This window comes from Sapajus apella, unplaced genomic scaffold (genome assembly GCF_009761245.1).
Source record: "Sapajus apella isolate SASKATOON/1434 unplaced genomic scaffold, GSC_monkey_1.0 scaffold60, whole genome shotgun sequence".
NCBI lineage: Eukaryota > Metazoa > Chordata > Mammalia > Primates > Cebidae > Sapajus > Sapajus apella.
Genome location: NW_022437000.1, coordinates 9,169,695 through 9,191,038, shown reverse-complemented (window position 1 = coordinate 9,191,038; position 21,344 = coordinate 9,169,695). Strand labels below are relative to the sequence as shown.

General features: G+C 42.1%; 1 protein-coding gene across 1 annotated transcript in view; it reads right to left on the bottom strand.

Moving 5' to 3' along the window:
* The window catches only part of MYO16 (myosin XVI), a 563,966-nt gene that overhangs the window by 271,581 nt on the left and 271,041 nt on the right, over positions 1 to 21,344 (bottom strand). The window lies entirely within an intron of this gene.

Genomic DNA, 21,344 nt, shown 5'->3' with positions numbered 1-21,344 from the left:
CAGTCTGGGGGCTTTGACCAATGCCAAAGCAATCATCTCCAGAGAGCTAACCCATGGCCTAAGCCACATGAGTCCCTCTTTGCCAAGTCAACAAGGAATACCAGATCACATTCCAAATCACAAAACATGGAGAAATAATCTCACTGAGCAATCATCAGCAGACAGAATAAGCAGCAGTAGGAGAAGCTAAATTACTTCACATATATGATGATTGGTTATAGACTATGCAACAAGCATGTTTTAACAAAACAACTAAGGATATTTTAAAAACTAGAAATATGAGTAAAGAACAAGAAACAATATTTGAGAAAAAACATATTTGAAAAAGAAAAAGCAGAACTCTTTGAAGTGAACAAAAGTCATTGAAATTAATATGTAATACACAAGTTAAGCTTTGCATTAATCACTGTTCAAAAAGCAATGAAATGTAAGAAAGCACTGCAGAAATTATCCAGAATGCAGCACAGAGTGATACAGACATGGAAAATGTAAGAAGCAGAGACAGAATCAGAAAGGGCAGCAAGCATCTACAAGGAATCTCAAAAGAAAGGAAGAAAAAAAAATGAGGGGGGAACATTCACAAAGATTGTGGCCAATAATTTTTCAAACTGGTAAAGTAAATGCATCTGATGATGTGCAAATCAGAAGAAGCCTTAGGCACAAATAATTTTAAAAAACTAATATCTGGGGTTACTGTGGTAAAACCAGAAATCTACACCCACTCACCCCCACGTATACAGATGTACAGAGCAATGTTTTTTCACCCATTTTATCATATACCTGTTACGTGTGAATGACGGTGCCAGGGCTTATTGGCATAACGTTGCTTAAGTGAGGGTCTCAAATCTTATCATTTGTGCTTTATTGGGGAAAACAGGAACATAAATGAATAATTTATGCCTCCTGATGAATTCCACAGTAGAGATACACAGAGAGGATGTTGGCATTCAGAAGTGGTGTGGGGGGACCACCCGTGCCTAAAAAGGACAGGGAAAGGTGTCAGAGAGAGCTACAAATAACAGAAGGTCATCAGGATGAATTTTCAGAATGGGAATGTTTTACTGGTGGAGCAGGAGAATCCAGGCAAAAGAAAGAGTATACAAAGGCATTCTTTCTGTCCTTCTCTCACAAACATGTTTGGCAAGACACATGGAGCGCATTGCTATTGGGGGACAGAAGACTTCTGGAGACTGGTAGGGGAGTGACTTAAATGAGAATAGACAGAGATTAAAACAAAGAACTGTCAGACAGGATTGCCTGAGAGCAATGGTTTTGGAATTTTTCCCATCATAAAAACTTTAAATGTGAATCATATAAATTCCAACATATAAAACAGGTAAAACAGCTGTTCAGATGGAAGAACAGGTGTGTAAGTGTACACATGTGCAAGGGCACATTTATAGGGAGCCCGAGTCAGACAGCCTCCACATGACTGCAGTTTATCTGGGAGTGTCTTTATCGGATTCATTTTCATTCACAGATATTTTACACTTTAGCAGTATTTTTAAAAGAAATATTTCTATTTATTTCATCTAAACTGTTATGACTGATATGTGTGTGATATTTTCGTTTTTGCATATGTTTACTTTGTAACTCAAACTTTACTAAAACACAGTATTAGAACATGTGTTTTGGCACTGGTTTGTTTATGTTGGATTTTTCTAGGTAGACAAACATTATTTATAATGGTACTGATAGTTTTAACTTTCTTGGTAATTTTTATTCACTGCATTTCATTTCTTTTCTAATGATAATTAAAACTTAAAAGATCAATGATTAAAAGATACTGGGTTTATTTCACAACTAAATGTGATATCTCCTTGGGAATCTAGCATAATTTTTGTGCGTGTGAAAGACTTCCAGGCCAGGCGCGGTGGCTCATGCCTGTAATCCCAGCACTTTGGGAGGCTGAGGCGGGTGGATCATGAGGTCAAGAGTTTGAGACCAGCCTGGCCAATATGGTAAAACCTTGTCTCCATTAAAAATACAAAAAATTAGTCAGGTGTGGTGGCAGATGCCTATAATCCCAGCTACTTGGGGGGCTGAGGCAGGAGAATCACTTTAACCCAGGAGGGGGAGGTTGCAGTGAGCACACATGGTACCACTGCACTCCAGCCTCAGTGACAAGAGTAAGACTCCCTCTCAAAAAAAATAAAAGAAAGACTCCTTTTACTTCTAATTTAAAAGAAGATTTGGGAAGTGACCTTTATCAACCTTTTGGCACCTTTGGAAATGGTCAATTGACTTTTCTTTTTTAACTTATTGATGTAATGTATGCTAATACTTAAATTTCCTAACATTGTTCATTTAGTATTTAATGGACTGCTAGATTATATTTGCTGATGTTTTATCTATACCTCTATCTTTGTAAGTCAAATAATCCTCTATTATTTTATTGATATATATCTTCAGATCATGATGTCATAGATATGTTGGATTTTTAAATTAAAAAAAATTGATAATGAGAAAAATTTAAACCTACAGAGAAATAGAGACAATGTCATTCCCTAATGATAGCAACACTGAGCCATATTTACTTCAGAGTTTTGCTTTTTAGAAATAAACTTTACAGATAAAGTTAACAACCCATCTGTACACTCTTTTCCCCCTTACTTGGTGAAGTAAGAATGATTAATTTTGCAATATATTCTCAGTCTATTTAATTTTTTTCAAATTATATGTGTATATACCTATAAAATAAGTAAGATTATGGGCTTTTAATTTATAGTGCATGAATCATTCAGCAAATTGCTTTTTGTTAGCTTGACTTTAGGTTATAAATCTATTCTCCTTAATGCTTATAGTTTAGGTTCATTTATTTAAAATATTTTAAAGTGCCATAATTATAATCAGATTAATTTATTCATTTCCCTAATTATGATCATTTATTTTATTTTCCTTTTCCTTGTGTGTTCAGGAAATGTGACACTGAAGAGCTCTGTACATTTAATGCATGTGTGTGTTTCTCTGTGCCAGGATTTCTAAGCCACTGTGCAGCTGCCTCTGTACTTTAAAATTTTTCTCATTATCAATTGTGCATTGGATAGCTCTTTGCAGTGGGGTCCTCCCGTGGAAGGCAGGACCTTGTGCTCCACCCACTAGATTCTGGAATACCCTCTCCTGAGTTGTGACAGCCAAAAATATCTCCAGACATTCCCAGGTGTGCTCCGTGGAGGAAGATCAATCACCTTTTGCATGATGATATGTTACGCACATTTCCAACTTTACCAAATATTGGGCTCTGTTCATCAAATTAGCTGTGCTAACCCTCGTTAGGAGTGTCTGTGTCTATTTTCATATGATCTGATTTTTGTTATTTCTGAAAATGTTTTCATTGTGAAATGGCGCCTCATTATTCTTTCCATTTCCAAATCCTTCTTTACTTGTGGGAAATTGCATCTTTCCACATATTGATTGAAACTTCAGGTTCTCACCTGTATGCATGCAGCCTTCTGGAAAAGGAACCACAGATTTCTTCATTCTAATTTTTGTAATGGTTTAAAAAATTTTGTATTCTTTGAAGATTTGAAAGTTCTTGTTTAGGAACTTCCTGAACTTGGCTCCTTCAGGATGAAAACAGTCTTGGTTTCTTCTACATTATTCACATAATTTGATTCTTAAAAATTTATTTTATAGTCAATTTTAGATCTGCACAAAGGACTTTTATTTATTTAGTGTCACTGTATATGTGGCTGTACTTTTTGTTTCTATTACCAGTTAAAAACATTTAGTTTTCTAGTGACTTTGTTTACCTTTACTTCTGTATTTAATTTTTAATTGTATCACACTGTGGAGGGAAAATGCACCCTGCACAATTTCTGATTGTGTAAATTTATTAAACTAAAATTCTATGACCTAAATATGGCCATTTAAAAAAAAGTGTACCACATGTGTCTGAAACAGTTTCATATGAAGAGTACAGATTTTGGTACAAAAACATTATTGGCTTACTTGCTATATCTTTGTTCATTATTTTACTTTTAGGTATTTTAAGCTCAAAAGATAATCCAGCTTTAGGCCCATTCCCTTTCTATGAATTTTTATTTTACAGTATTGCGAGTGGTCCTTGACATAAATTGTCAATCTACACGAGTTCACTGCTTTTACCTAACAAATAACCCCATTCTTTTCTCTTTCAGTCATTCATATATGTACTTCTTTATGTATCAGAAGTTAGCCTTTTCTTATATGTTGACATCCACCGGACATGACTTATTCAAATGCAAGAATTCCATGTTGCTCGTCAGAGATAAAACATGTGGCATTATGAATATCAAATCCCATTTTATTATACATAATTATACATCCTATGCCATAACATATAATATCCTATATAACATTGCTATAGATCCCTCACTAACAGACTACATCATGCAATAACATAACGGCACAGTGCTGTAACCATATTGCCAGTAGCTGAATGGATGCCTACATTTACGGGACATGTGATGGGGCGCCTGGCACTTGCACTGGCCTTTCTGCCCCTCTGTCCCCGTACACTTCCTCACCTCCAGGCTGATTCCGTCCTCTCTGCCCATCTGTCTCTCCCTGTGGCCCAGCCGCCTCTCTCTCCTGGAAGCACCTCCCATCTCTCTCTCCTTGTGCAGAGAGGAGAAAAGCCCCAGAAGGCAAGCACATTGGAGTCTGTTGGAAGACATGACTGTGAAACGCAGAGCAGAGCAGAGCAGAGCAGAGCAGGAGTTGGGCTGGAGATGGAAGGGTAAAAGCTTCTAGAAACCTCACCCAAGTCCTTCAGGCAGAGCTGCTGCTGGGCAGTTCCTGCCCCCTTTAATGAACTGCCTGGTGGACATCAGCGTGGTGGTGAGAGGCAGGGCAGCCTTGCGTGCATGCTCAGGCTCCAGGCCAGGTGCGTGCATTGGCCCTGTGACCTCGGGCACTCCACAGTGCAGATCTCTCTGCCTTGCATTTATTTCCTTATCCAAAGAGATGGTGAAATTTCACAAATCATGTGAAATATAAATCTACTTCCAGGACAGAGAGCCTTATTGAAAATCAATCCAGTAATCGGGGTTTATTTGGGTTTTCTGGGAACCTCTAGAAGGATGGCTTCTGGAAAATGCTGCATCTAATTGATATGTAGCAGGGTCCTCAGCAGGGCAGGCGAGAATCATGGGGCAGCCAGTGAGTCTCAGTGTCTGGGTCATGCCCCAGACCCGTTATACCAGAAGCGTCAGGAAGTGGAAGGCATCAGAGGTGTGACACTCGCCAAGGGATGTGGAAAATCACTAATTTAGAAAGATAACCCTTGCTGTTGGGTGGAGGAAGCAAACAGGAGGAAAGATTCTAAATGCTGGAAATGCAAATGTAATACATTGGTTATTACCACTTCACTTAGGAGAATCACTGGTGCTTGTGGCTGGCACACTCATTTTCTCTGAGTGTGTTTTTTCCTGTGCTATATCTTCACCTAGGACAGCCTCTCTCTCTCTCTCCTCTCTCTCTCTCTCTCTCTCTCTCTCTGTGTGTCTCAGTTTTTGCTAGATGCCCTCTCCTTTGTTCACTTGGGAGTCATACTATCCAAGACGTGGCTCTTGACTGAGGATGGTGCATGTGCCATGTTGTCATGCTACACTCAGACTGAGGATGGTGCATGTGCCGTGTTGTCACGCTACACTCAGTGATTTGCACTGTGCTGTGGGCCTTTCTCATACCAGGACTCTAAAAATTGACAGTGCCTGTAACCTAAACAGAACTACGTGCAATCTGAAAATAATTAATTTTTTTTTTTTAAGATTTTATTTAACACCATCTATTCAAAAGGATCATTGATCGTGAAGTGGATCAACTTCATCAGTGTTTTCCCTGTCGACGATTTATCCTTCCAGTAAGGAAAGAGCCTTTCTGGAATGAGCCCACTGCCACGGCTGAAATGTTGATGGCACTGCTCTTACTTCTCTCCAAAAGCTGTTTGAGAAAACATCACTCTGATTTCTCTTTTTCCAGGTTAGCTTGCTGGTCTCTAGATGCCTGGTCCCACTCATGCCCTCCTGTTCCTGGCGACCTTTGCATGCAGCCCTTGGCAGAGTCCTGTGTGTTTGTCCCTCTCTGGATGGCTCCAGACCCCTGCTTTTCACTCCTCCTGCATCTGAACACAATGCTTCCTTGAGTGCACCTGAGATTCTTCAGTTATATGCTGGGGACATTTCCTACATTGCAATTTAATGTCTATGTGCTGATTACTTCAACTTTGAACAATTTGACTTTGAGCAACTTTAGAGCAGGGACCATCTCTTATTTTCTCATCTTCAGAAAGCAGCATTGTGCTTCAAATACAATAGATAATAGCTACTATTTGAATCAGGGAGAGAAGGAATGAAGATCGCGACCCTGTGCAACTAATTCCAGCCAGACTCCTTGGTGTTGGTTGCCTCTGCAGCCTCTTGGATGGCTGGTCTTCTAGACACCTCGCTTTCTCTGTTCAGTACCATGTTGAAACACCATCACCTCAGTGCATTTCATTCTGGGAAGGCCTCTGTAAAAACAGATATCTGCATAGAGATCTGAAAAATAAGGAGGTTTCCAAATGGAGGTCTGGAGGACAAGCCATGGAGCAGGTGGCTCTGAATCTTTGTGGGGTCAGAACAAGGTGGCTGCAGTGGCATCCTGGTGACAGTGGCACAGACTGGATGAGAAGATCCAAGGGCACAGGTGACGAGGACGAATTCTGTTCTATTGTTCAAGGGAAACACTGGAAGCCTTTAATTGGGGCAGGAAGGGCTGAGTGAGAGGATCAATCTTCTACTTTAGAAAGCACACTCTGAACCATTCAGTGGGGCATGACTTTTCGTGGGGGCTGGTCAGTGTCAGGGACCAGAAGTCTTGAAGAATTACAGGTGAGAGGTGATAGGAGCCAGGTCTTGCACTGCAGCAGAGAGGTGGAGAGATGTACACGGGTTTGTTGCATGTTCAGGAGGCAGAGCCAGAAGGACTTGCAGATGGGCCGGTGTGAGAGGAAGGAGGACAGTTAAGAATAACATTCCAGATCCTAGTGTGAGTGGAGATGCCATTTACTGGGATGCAGACGACGTGGTGCGGGATCCAGGTTCTTTAGATGAGAAAATCAAAGTGCTCAACCCAAGGCTACTAAAGATGCACAATAAAAATTATACCACTGTTTTATTATCTACATTTATAAATCGTATCATGTTTACCTGTCTCTGATCCCACCATCAATAATTTAAGACCATCCATACTTCCCTCTACCAATAAGTAAGTAAAAGGTGAGGTTCAGAAATGTGCCCAGCAACAGAGGAATAGGGGCAGCGGAGCTTGGTTGAACCTGAGTTCATCTCTGTGACACTCTCCCCAGTTGTCCCATTGTCGCTCCTGAAAGCAAACGCACCACAATGACTTCATTGTTTTAAAAGATAAATTAAACATCTTAAAGGATGCCCACAGAGAGGCTGGAACTAGCAAGAGAGCGCCATCCTTTCAGAATCAAGGGCACCCAAGTGAGCCTACCTTCAACTTCCCTTGGCTCTGGGTGCCTCTGGCTGATGCTCAGCTAAATTCAAAACTGACCATGTATACTTAATTCTGAACAACACAGTGGCAGGAAAACACATGGACCCACGAACTCATACCTTCTATTCCCAGAAAGAAAAGTACAGCCCTTTCTTATGTTGAAAATGAATTTCCTGTGTTGAAAATGTATTTAAGAAGAGATGACACATTCAGAGCAACAACATTGAGGAACCATTTATTTGCTGCTATGAATTAACGTGAAAAGGTTAAACCGAATATGTCAGGGTGTGGCCAACAAACACAAGCTGAACAAAACCCACTAGCCTGCACCGATAGCAGAAGATGTGACATTGGGAGTGAGTGGCTCACTCCATGCTGTGTTGCTGGGAAGACCTCCGTGGGTGTGCAGATACAACTCCCACGGTCTTCCTTTGTGTAATGGAGAACTGCCCTGGCTAGGAACACAGAGACTAAAGTAATGGAAAAAAAACACAGCATTTGCAAATCAGTAAGTGGGGAACGTCTGGGAATTCGGTTCTACTGAATCTGAATCTAAGTGATTCCATTCCTACGTGGGAATCACATATTCGAGTACCTGACTTGAATAATGAGAATTTCTTTCTATTGAAGTTCAAGCATCATCGACCATTCCGACAACAGGGGGTGAGAGTGGCTCTCTGGAGCACTTTATTAAGGATGATCGCTCAGCAGGTTGTACTTACAAAGGCGAAGATACTCTGTAGAGGTGGGAGGTGGGAAGCAGAGTTAATGACTTTCCCATGACTCGGAAAAACAGGAGCCTGGCTCTGACCTGTTTTGGAAGCCTCGCTTAGATTGGAGGCACAGGAAGAATGGTGTCACACAATGACATTCACATGGCTACAACACATCAGTCTTTACGTGGCCACGATGGCTCATGACACTTTGTGCATGTTCTGCTGTGTCCAGCCGGGCAAACTGATGGGACCAAGTATCCTACCCAAGTGGATTTTTAATGTATATAAATGTAGAGATTAGTGGGCATATTTTAATGTACCTTTGGACTCTATGGCCCTAAACTGATGGTGGAAGATAGCAGAAACCCTTTTCTGTCTCTAAGATTTTGTGAGGAGCTTCATGGCTCAAATAGTTCAGCAGTAAAAAGACACCAATGTCAAAATAGCAAAAGTGAACAAAACGAAATGTAACAGCCTATATAACAATGCCAATAGGTCAGCTCCAAAATCAAAGCATTCAAATGCTGGCTGGGAAAAAAATGCTGGTTTAAGAATAATTCATGTAAAACACAAAATTGACGCATTCTTTTGGATGATAAGGTTTACTATGAAGTCATGGTGTGGCAGAATGACACAGACAAAGACAGAAAAGCCAAAAGTGCTCAGCCTGAATGCTGAGACTCCCGAATTTGCAAAGAAAAGAAGACACTGAGAAGCAGAAGGGGAAGAGAAGTCTGCAGGCTGAGGGCTCCTGATCGGCCACAGCCTGGCTGCACTGGGGCTGTGAAGGGAGGATGGCGAGGGCCCCAGACGGAGGTGGGTGGTGAGGTGCTGGCCAGCAGGTCGGACACACTGGACTGAGCTGGACTTCCCTCTCCTTTCTCTGTGCTTACTATGCAGGTAGCACCTGCTGTGTGGGAAACACCCACTACCCTTACGGTTTGCCTGGTCAGAGCCCCCTCCACTGCTCCAAACAGTGCTGGCTTCACCATCCTCTTCCTCTGAAATAACTCTCCTAGTGACAGTGACTGCTAGCAAAAGCAATGACCAAGCCGTACTGCCATCGCCTCATTACAAGTTCCTGTAACTCCTTCTCTCCCGTGTCTTGACTTCCAACCGTGTTCTGAGGTCATCCGGCATCTTGCCAGAGTGATGCCTTTGACAGGGACACAGATGGATACACGCAGCCCATGCCTTCATGAGTGGCCCTTACTCTAGGTGCTCCTGTCCTTTTGTGGATCATTTGCAAATACCGCCACAAAATCTTTCACCTGTTTTCACAAATCAGGGTTTGAAAGGCAAATTGTGAAGTGTTTAAGAGAAATCCAGACAAAACCATGGCTCGTGTGTGACTGGGAGGTCTGCGTGATGTCTCTTTGTGTTTGCTTTTTCATGAGTAGCAAGGGGAGGAACCTGCTTCTGGACTGGGCTGTGGATAGAGGGAGATGATGTTATGTCAACGTTTTGGTATTCTCTCCTTCCTAAACTCAGTGCTGAACAAATGCTGGTTATTGTTATTTTAATTATATGCTTTAAAGCATTAGATTCAATGTGCTAATTCCTACTATGGCATAGAAAATAATTTTAGCTTCCCTGCACACACATAAACACACATTTTTTTTTTATCATAGGATTCCACCTAAATATCCATAACATGTCAGCAATTCCAAAGCCCACCCGTAGTCCACATGACATATGCCTGGTTTGAACCTGACAGACTCCACCTGAAGAGACAGATACAGGTAACATATCGCGCGTTCCAAATCTTACTGACTTCAACATCTCTCATTAAGTAAGCACTGGATTTTAGACTTCAAGGAAGTTTCTCTTTTCTCCTTCTCTAGCTGGTACAGAGAAACAAAGCATTTTAAGACCCAGGGATGGATTTTTTTTTTTTTTTTTTGTACCAAGGAAGACGTGAAAGAGGAAGTTTTACAGAAGTGTTCATTTCTGCCCTTTTAAAGATATCTCTCAGCAGCGTGCCCCTCTCTGTTCCTGTGACATGAGGGTCGCACAGAAGCTGAGCCTGGGGCTGGCATGCAACCAGACTCTGCCTACCCCACCCGACAGGCCTCCAAGGCTCTGCCCTCCTCTTTCCTTTCCTTGTCCACCCTCAGCCACCCTCATGTCAAAATGCTGGGTTGATTTACGTGAAAGATTCCATTAGGTTTAAATCATTTAAGTTTGTAATTCCTCACAGCTACATGATGAATGCAAGTCCAGACCCCAGTTTATGCCCAGTGAGAGAGGTAGGCATGGCTCTCGGCAGGGTTGCAGAGACACAGAAATGTACATTAGGAGCAAGACCAGACTCCACTGATTCCATGTATTTTAAAGCTCTAACTCCAAACCATAGCTTCTGCATAACAATTATTGTTTCAGTTCTCACATGACTCCAATGGGAAGGAGGCTTCTTTGCTAACAGTGATGATACTAGCCAACCCTTCCACCACACTCACTCTGTCTCTCATGGAGTAGCCCATACAATCCACTCACAACCACACTCTGAGGCTATCACGGTCTACACATAAGGAGAGGGAAGCAGAGAGAGGCCGCATTGCACGATTTTCCCAGATACCCTTGCCAGGGAGATGTGGATCCTGAATTAGGTAAACTCTGTGCCTTCAACTAACAAGCCTGCTGCTTTCACCAGTTCACACATAGTTATCACCGAATACTCATAAATTGCAAAAGACAGTCAGTCACCCTATATTGAGGATATAATCTCTCTAATGTCAGCAGTCATGGAAGATTTGATTTTATAGGCCTACATACCTAAAAGTATGATTTTGCTAACAGCTATTGATGTATAGCAATTGATTTTTGCAGTGTCCTATATCAATAGGACAAGAAAAGCATTCTATCTTCAACTGTGTCACATGTATCCTATATGTGCCCTGCACGCTACAAAGGAAACCTCAAAGATGGGGAGTGCATATGGAACGCACTGATAAGAGAGGGTTTAATGTGTCATGCATAAGAATGGTCACCAATGATGACAGTGTCAGCAAGGGGACGAGGCCAGGCTGGAGTAGATCTGGGCTGGGACGTGGATCGTGATCCACCCAGGCTCCTAGGAGCTCAGGCCAACTCACCCAGCATGGCTGTCAGAAAGAGGTGGTCACTCCAGACCCAGAGGAAGGCCCACCGGACAAGGCAGCTTGGGTTTGCCCAATACACGTGGGAGGATGGCCTGCAAGTTGGAAAGAGATCAGCAGGAGAGGTTGAGAGAAAAAGAAACACCGACTACATCAGCTGGACAGGGACTTCACTGGTTAGGCAGACGGGGCTGGTCCAGTGCGTGATGCTGTTTGCTACAGCCACATGGGCGGGTTTTGGAAAGGAGAGAGATTCACACACACACATGTGGAACCGTGCCGGGGTCCCTCTCAAATGGCAGCGGGGTCTCCAAGCAGACAATTGAGCCATGCTCTGCAACCTTCACGGGCCTCTGAGGCTCACACTTCCACTGACCAGCGATATCACAACCGTCGGCAAAGTCAAGCAGTGTCCTCTGAAATCTGTGCCTCCTTCACATCTCCACATGGTTCTTCACTATTTAAGGTACAAAAAATAATTTATTTTAGTTATAAGGAATAAACAATGTTAAAGAGGCAGAGACAGAAAGAAATGACAGAGACAGAGAGAAAGAGACTGAGAAAAAAAAAGGGAAGGAGGAGCAAGACGGAGCGAGAACTATTTTGGAAGTGAATTCAGAGCCTCCTTGTCCAGACACAGAAGCAGGTTTACCGATCGTTTTCAGCAAACATTTGCCGCGTGGTCTTACAAGGCAAGGTAAGTCTTTAACTTGGTGAGAAAGGTAATGACTGCCATGTTTTCAGACCTCCACAAGCTAGATTACACACCTTACAGCTGCTTATTCTAAACTTCTGAAGACAAGCATGTTCTGAAATCCAGATTTTTAAAAAGTGAAGATAGTGTTTATATCCCCGGTAGGATTGGAGCAGTGTCCCCAATCAAGTACTTTCATCTGGGGGGAACCCCATATGAATATTCACAGTCGGAGAAATATGTAAGAATTATACACACATGTACAACAATCGAGTTGAGATTTTGCTGCTAATAAGTCCAGGTTGGGTCATGTTTTTTATGAGCACATGAGTCATAAGTGGATGTTTGGTTTTCAGAACTTTTTGGAATTTGAAATTATAAATAAGCAATCAAGGGCCTAGACCAACATGCTTTAAATTCATAATTTTATTTACTCATAACAACCCTGAGAATGTCTTATGACATTTAATTCACTGACTGCAGAAGTGAGGCTGGAGTGTTTAACTCTCTCCTGACACAAGAATGACTTTCTCTTTGATACCCTAATGGTAAATATACTGCTTGTACATCTAGCATCAAGTGCACACCTTCTTTGCTCAGCAAACAACTGGTTTTACCTTGCTGATAACCAACTCCATTCCTAAAGGAAGTGCTGAGACCAGAAATAGAGAAGATGTCAAAGAACCAGTTAGCAATCGCTCATGCCGAATTCCCCAAGGCTCAGCCATCTCTGTGGACTTGCGTCATCGAGGAGACTTTATTGGATATGACAGAAAAGCAGTATTTATTAAATATTTTGGGGTTAGGAGGTTTTATAGTTAAATTGAAATTTAAAATATGTTAATCTAACCTGAGATTAAAGGGTGAGATCAAAGATGCTGTGCAGTGTGGGAAGACGGGGTAGGAAGGGCCCCCACCAGGGACATGGACTTCAGGGCAACACGGCCAGCACCTGTGCTGCCTCAAGAGAAAGAGACCTGACAGCCACGAGGCTCACGGCACCTGTTTTTACACACATGACTGGGAAAATGGCCTCTATCAAATAGGAAGTGTAAAGGCCAGAAAAAAAAACTTTGAAAACAGCCTGGGTATTTGGAGAAAAAGAGGCTGGTATCTGTTTTCCTTAAACTATGACTGTCTAGACATTGGCCTTAGGTTTTTATGTCAAAACAGAGCATAAGTTTGAGTGTAAGTTTCTTTTTCTTTTTCTTTTTTTTTTTTTTTTTGAGATGGGAGTATCGCTCTTGTCACCCAGGCTGGAGTGCAGTGGCGTGATCTCAGCTCACTGCAACCTCTGCCTCCTAGCTTCAAGTGAATCTCTTGCCTCAGCCTCCCGAGTAGCTGGAACTACAAGCGCCTGCCACCACACCTGGCTAATTTTTGTATTTTTAGTAGAGACGGGGTTTCACCATGTTGGCCAGGTTGTTCTCGAACTCCTGACCTCCCGTGAGCCACCTGCCTCGCCCTCTCAAAGTGCTGGGATTGCATGAGCCATCGCGCCTGGCCGAGTGTAAGTTTCCAAACAACACAGTTGGCCATCACCTTCTCAAGGAAAAATGGCATCAGTAGTCAGTGGCCAGGACTGCTGGAGACAGGCCCTCTCTGCTGGGAGATGGGCCACTGGGCACCATGTCTGACCTCCTCCCTCGCCTGACCATGAGCACGCTGCTACTGAACCTCTGTGTCCTCGGTCACAAAACAGGGATGACATTAGTAACAGTTTCATAGAGTTATCAGAGGAATTAAGTGAGAATTAATTACTGACTACTGTACCTGACACTCAATACATTTTAATGGAGGTAGTTTCTTGCTGAATTTTATTTGCGTGTGCAGTTGTGTGTGCATGTTTATTTACGTTTATTACATGAATACACCTTCTTAATGATGGTGTATTTAGTATATTTATATTTGGCTTAATGATGGTCTATTTTCTTAATAAAAATCATAGTGATGCCACTATTGTCAAAAAATGTGAAAAAGAAACGAGAAGGGTTAATTAAGATGCTGATTTTAGCCAATAGTTCTCTTGCTAAAGCAGAGGCAGTTAAATTCATCAGTGATGTAATTCCTATACTATATAGAATCATTTGAAAACCATTCATACAAATAATTGAGAGTTGAACAGACTGAAGTTCAAACATCAACTCTGTCCCATGCTGGTTAGTTACCCAAGCACCCATAGCTCTCAGTCACTCCATGTGTGACGTGGGGAACTCAATTGCAGTCATCCACAATTATCACGAGCAGACAAAGAGAAAATCTCTGATAAGTGCTTAATGACAGCTGCTCTTAACTTCAGAAGTATCACAAGGGTGATAACAAAACCAAGGACAACAGCCAAAACGGTGTGTCATCATATAATACATTTAACCGTTTCAAAGCAATGTTGAGGTCTGAATTTTTGAGGGATATTCAGATAACAAGTACAACACGAGCTATTTAAGGACACTGTAGATTGGGCAGATTATACTGCTGTTTCAACCTCATACAGTGTTGTTTGAAAACATCTATACAAATAAAAGTCATAAGGAAATACATTTCAATATTCATCTATAGGTTTCCTGAAATAGAGCTACACTATGATGGTCCTGTGATGGTCCTGTATAAGTAGCTGGAAACACTCAAACAGGACCACAATAGTGTAGATCTATGTCATGAAGAACTTATCAAGGTGGTAAGTTTGGCCATCACTAGTGGTGAGTGCTGAAGGACCGCTACCCAGACTTACGGACAATTGCATTCTGACAGAGGGACTGACCTTTGCCTGCTGGGCTGGGAGTCTTCCTGGTAGTTGGAATACCACAAAGGCGAAGGCACAGGGCCTCCTGTTGCTGCCTGTTGATTTGTGCTCAGCTCTCCCTGCCTCTTCCTTCTGTTAAATAGCTCCATCCCTACACGGCGGCCAAATGTACTTCTTCCTTCTGCCCTTAACTTCAGGGCCGGAGATGGGCCCAAGACCTGGGCTGAGCCACCAAGATGGTCTTTTGACAGAGAGACCAGTGGTTTCTAACTTAGGGGACCCCAGAGCAGCATGTGGTCATGTCCTTCTCTGTGTTAGAAAACACATACAAAACTGGTGTGTGTGCATGTGCCCATGCCATGTGCGTGACTGTGACAGAGAGAAGCCACATTTGAGTTCCTGCATCTCCCGTCCCTGCGTCAGGGACAACCTCTGCTCTCTTCAGCTCTGCCATCACCTCAACACTCCCTGCTTTTCTTTCCGTTTCTTCTTTAACTGTGTTAGAGTTGGGAATCTAACACTATCAATCACGGAATTCCAAGGAACAGAAATTTTAAACCAAACATGCCTTAGTTTGAAATCCACCTCTTTCATTTACCTAATTTTCCAGGTAACTATCCCTGAACAAGTGACATATCTGACTTCTGACTTACTACATCTAACATCTGGGATGCCCATCACTCCTCACAGGGTTTTGAAGATTAACGAAAGAGACAGAGCATAGCACCTGATGCTCATGTCTTTTTTCATCTTTTCTCTTTTGAGCACTTACGATTCAAGAACAGAAGGAAGGACAGAAGCCACTTGCCCAACTCCTCTCATTCTCATTTCACAGTGAAATGTCCTTGCTACTTTACATAGGTAGTCCAACCACTCATAGAATGGCTACGCTGTCCACCTAGGGTAACAAAACTCTGTTAGCTCTGAAAGTTTTATGATCTTCTAGATTAAAACAAAGACCTAGAGTCGTTTGTTTTCATAGTCATTAGAGGTGGCAATCCCTAGAATGTCATGAGTTAGTTTTGCTTAAGCCATTTAAAATAAAGACAGACATGCAGACTCAGACTTCGTGCTTTCTCTCTCATTTCCGTTAAAATCTTGGTGACACAAGGAGCTAATGCCAGTGACTGCCACCTGACAGGCAGGATTGTTGTGGAGACAGTTTAGGGATAAAGTCAGCAGGGCCTGGACTCCAATCTTGGGTCCTGCGTGACATCTCACTATACGGTACAGACACAGCCGTAAACCCTCTGCTTAGCTGTGGATGAGGCTTCAGTGAGTGAACAGAGATGAGCACTGCAGAGTGCCTGGCACAGGGAAAGGGCCCCAGGAGCTGCACTGATCACGGCTGTGGCTGTCACTTAGGTTATCAATAATGGAGTCTGTGAGAACTGAGGGAAGCACCTCTTGTCTTGAATTTTTGTCTTGGGAGCACCTTCAAGCTACTTACTAAATAATAGCTTATTATGTAATAATGAAGACTCACTTCCACATGGTATTTAAGCTTTCTTTCCCTTACCTCTTTTTAAACTTTGTATGTGACACTCTCAGATTAGGTTCACTGTTCATAATAAACCCTTAGCAGAAACCAAACCTTCATGGGAGTTGCTTGCCATGGCTTCCCCGTGACAGGTATGGCTCCCAGCAGGATCATAAGTTCAAGCTCACGGTGACTCAGCGTTTCCTTTCAGGGCCACACGGGTTAGAAATGGGTCACACGCTCTGAGTCAAACACTGCTTGCTTTCAACTTATAATTCAAAATCTGACCTTTACTGACAAATGTTATCCTGCAGCACCACCATCATTTCCACCATTAATCAATACAAAAGGAGACTTGGAATAACTTTTTGGATTTAAGAGCCTAGCTTTTCTGGGACTAAACCCATCTAAGCTGTTTAAGGTAGGCTGAAGATAAACAATGAATTACTCTTTCTAGCTTTCATTAAATCTCAATTCCCAAAAGCAGAAATTGCATTCATTCCCCAAATGTATGATATACAAAGGGAAAGAAAAATTGAAATAGCACCTATAAAGCAAACAGCTGGAGGGGTGTGTGTGTTGGGTTGCGGGGGCAGGGAGTTAGGGGAAAGCATTAAATACAGGAAGAACCGTAAGTGAAAAAGGGAACTTTTAGTAGCTAGCATTTGTGCTTGTGTTTCTTCATTTTTCTGTTTTTATTTTAATTTCTTGGTTTGGATTTTTTTGTTTTGTCTTGCTCATCTGACTTTATGGAGAGCTCGCCATCTTGTGGAATTCCAGGTCCATGCAGTCTTACTGCCACAGCTCAAAATACAGGAGCCTAGAGACTTTTCTCCTGTTGTTTTAATAATCTGCGGAGGAAGACACTCATGCAAAGCGTTATGAATACTGTTTTCATGCAGTTAAGCCTCAGGAGGTGAGGTCTATATCTGTGTCACTTATATTCTGGTTAGGCAAATGTCCTATCTGCTGTTTCTAGATAGCATTCCTATGTCACAATCAGGAAAGTCATTTTACATCCATTTTAATGTGGAAATAAACCTCCATAAATTTTCATGTGATACCTTCAACATTTTCACCTTCAAAAACAGAGTCGAAGGTAAAAACCACTTTTGTACCTTTAATGATAAAAGTGAATCACGCCTGTAATCCCAGCACTTTGGGAGACCAAGGCCATTGGATCACTTGAGGTCAGGAGCGAGAGACCAGCTTGGCAAACACGGCGAAACTCCGTCTCTACTAAAAACAGAAACATCAGCCAGTCATAGTGCCGTAAACCTATAATCCCAGCTGAGGCAGGAGAATCGCTTGAGCCCAAGAGGCGGAGGTTGCAGTGAGCCGAAATACCGCCACTGTCCTCTAGCCTGGGCAACAGAGCTAGACTCCGTCTCAAAAAAAAAAAAAAAAATGAAGAGGTGGGAGGAATTACAGCAATGTTTTCTTCTGTCTGGAGGTCTAACCACATAAGTATTGAATATGCCTTTGCTCAATTACTGTTGCATGTATATTTTATTTTGATTCAGGTATCTAATGAGTTGTTATGGAACAAAGAAGAGAGAGAATGAATTTGAAAGAAGAAGTCTTGTAATTTTTGTAGTATTTGCTTTAGGACTCAGTGTACTCCATCCAAATTCCATTAAAAGCTGCACTGTGGAATGAGTGAACCAGTGAAAAGATGCTGTGTTTATGTGGTCACATGCAGGCTGCTTTATTCTACATAATAGAAATGGAAATATTATTTTGAAAAAATCAGACAAGTAGATGCCATGATAATAATGTCATTCTTAATAATAAACTATATATAATATATAATACATATATTAATAATAGGAGATATACTAATTATTCATAATGGTAGATATAATTATCTACTTAATAATAGTAGATGTATTACATATATGTAGAATCAGGCAGCCCTCAGAATCACAGCAGATTCAGAGAGACTACAGGGATGCCTTGTGCTCAGAACAGATTATTATTACTATAATTTTTTGAGACAGAGTCTCGCTCTGTTACCAGGCGCCAGGCTGGAGTGCAGTGGCACAATCTCGGCTCACTTCAACCTCTGCCTCCTGGGTTCATGAAATTCTCCTCCCAAGTAGCCTCCCAAGTAGCTGGGACTACAGGTGCACGCCACCATTTATAGACAAAAAAAGGGAAGTGCCATACGGAAATCAGCAGAGCGGTGTAACAGCTGGATTGGTTATAGGTTGGTGTTTGTCTTATTTGAACAACTGACCACTCAACAGTCTATGAGTGGTTGAAGTATGGCCGCTGGGATTGGCCAAGTCTCAGCCATTGCTACAGGCGCAAACTCCTAAGTTAGGCTTTCAATCTTGTCTGCCTATTAAGCTAGGTTATAGTTCATCCACAAGGACTCAAATATAAAAGCGAGGAGTTCTTCTCTGGCCATGTTTAGTTTTCTTTAACACATGGTATTAAGCATTCTACAGATAGCAATATTCTTTACCTATGAGTACCAATTTTAAGAAAGAGATTCAGAAGGATCATCAGTTTGTGAAAAGTTAGAAGGCTCGCAAATTCAGGTTTATATTTCTAATTGTGAGCAACCCAAACGGTTTCCAAAATTATGTAACTTAATACTCATAATTACTAAACAAAGATTAGATACCAACCTAAATGTAAACATTAAGCTAATATGAACTCCTCAAACCTAACCAACATTGTAAAAGTGAGAAGATCCACCAGTATTGTAAATGTAAGAAGACCTGCATAACATGAACCACAAAAATACTGTGATGCATATTGTGTTATAACTTGAAAAACGGCTTGCTTTACCATTAAAGTTTTCCTGTGAAATTGCCACTGTACAAATGCTCCAATTGATGTCTCTATGAATCTTGAGGGTGGTGAATATTTTCATGGAAAATGTTGTTTTGCACCCATTAGATATTTATGATTCATTTTAATAAAATAACTGCTTTGTTCAAGAGAACTGAATTATTCATTATTTTCCTGAGTTCTTTCCTGTTGGAGCTCCTTATAAAGTCACCCCTGACTGTCTGACTTTCTAAATAGCCTAAGTGATCCCAAATTCATTTTTGCAGAGAAACAAATATCAGAATTGTAGCTCAATACAGAAATCCTCATTTTCTCCCACACACTCACACACTTCAAAAGACTCATCTAAACCATAGATCAAGAAGCTAAGCTATTTATTTAAATTATAGATTAGATTATTTCTTTTTTCTTCATCAGTGGCTATGTGTCTGCAATGCCAAGCACATACCCACATGCACACACACACACACATGCACACACACGCGCACACACACGCACACACACACACGCACACACACACGCACACACACACAGACGCGCGCACACACACACACACACACACACAGATGCACTCTAAACCACATATCAGCTCGAAGCTTTGAGCTTTTGCTGGTTGGAAGGATTGGGAGCAGAGAAGCCCAAAGCTCTTCTCTTCCTCACAGGCTCTCTCGCAGCATACAAGCCCTAGAATCCAATTAGGTGCTTCCTCCCAGGGTCAACATGTCCAATTATCCAAGTTCAAGGTAGGAAAACACAAAGTTCATCTCAATTGATGGGTTTTGTCAATACTGCTGTTGCATAAAAGGGATTCACTTGAGTACAAGCTTCTTCATGTCTCTGGCTTTGATTTCCTCCTTTATAGTATGAAGGGATTTGATTAAAAATATTTCTAATGTCCTGGAAACTTGGAATTTTTCTATTCATATTACTTTTGCCTGGGCTATCATACTTTAATATTAGCACTTTCTTCTACATTTCTATTGTAGTTTGAGAACAGAAAACCCTAAAATAGTTTTTCATTGTAAATAAAACACAATTTTGATAAGGCCTTTTATACCTCTTGACTACTTTCCACCTACACAACATGACAGACCATATCCATAGCCCTAGACGTCTTCACTGAAATGTAGTGACAGTGATTAGCAATGTGGTAGTAAATTAGGCCAATTCATTCTCTTCCCCTGAGCAGACCTGCACCATCACTCGCCCCTCAGAGCCGCAGTGGGACAGAGGTTGTCCTGTAATTTCTCCCAGTGGTTCTAGGAGTTCAGCCTTGAACTGGCTCCAGCACCCCGGAAAATCCTTCCTCTCTCCAGTGCCCTCTTGACTCCCGCACCTCCAGCCTGCTGTCCCAACCAGCAGCACTGGCTCTCTGACCACTCCTCCCCTTCCCAGCACCCTGGATCCCCCCAGCCTTGTCACCATGTCAATGGCACAACCATACCATGTGTTGCTCAGGACACAGTCACAGGAGTCATTCTTGATCTCTTTACCTCATATCCTACCTTAGGTGCATCCATCCTTCCCGACCTTCCTACCTTCAGAGCATAACACATGTTTTTCCTTCCTCACTGCCTGTACCGCCACTCACGACAGGGCCATCACCAGCTCCCCACAACCACACCAGGAATTTAGCTCTCTGCTCCCAGCTGGGACTACCACAGGGACATCTCCACAGGTGCAAGTCACCTACGCAGAACCCCCAACCACTTCTAGCCAACTCAGAATGAAATCTAAATCTCTGACCATGGCTGTTCTTTTCGTGTGGTTGCTATTAACCTCCCTCTTTCCCATACAACTCTAGCCTCAGCTCCTGGCCTTCACGTTCTCCCTTGAACAATGAGTATTTTCCCTCAGGCCCCTTGTAAACTTCTGTCTGCCTTGGACACCCCTCCCTATCTGTGAATGGCCTTCTCTGGTGTCTGTACCACAGGTATCACATGATAGCAGGCTCCTGATTAACGCATCTAAAAGCAAGACACCCATCTGCTCCTCTGTTCCCCAACCCTGATTTATTTATATCATATCACCTCGACTATGATGGACCTGTTTGTTAATGTCTCCCCAGTCAGAACATAATGGCTTCAGATAGAGAAATAGCACAGCAAAGCAGAGAGAACTAAATATATTCTTGCAGGCTTAAAGCAGCCTATGTGTGTACTCAACAGGGGGCTTGTTGAAGAAGCCCCACCAATATGTTCTCTCAGTAATCACTTAGCCTTCACCACTGCCTTGACTACATGCAGGTGAGAGAAGCAATCCTTCTCGCTCTCTCTCTGCGTGTGTGTGTGTGTGTGTGTGTGTGTGTGTGTGTGTGTGTGTGTGTGTG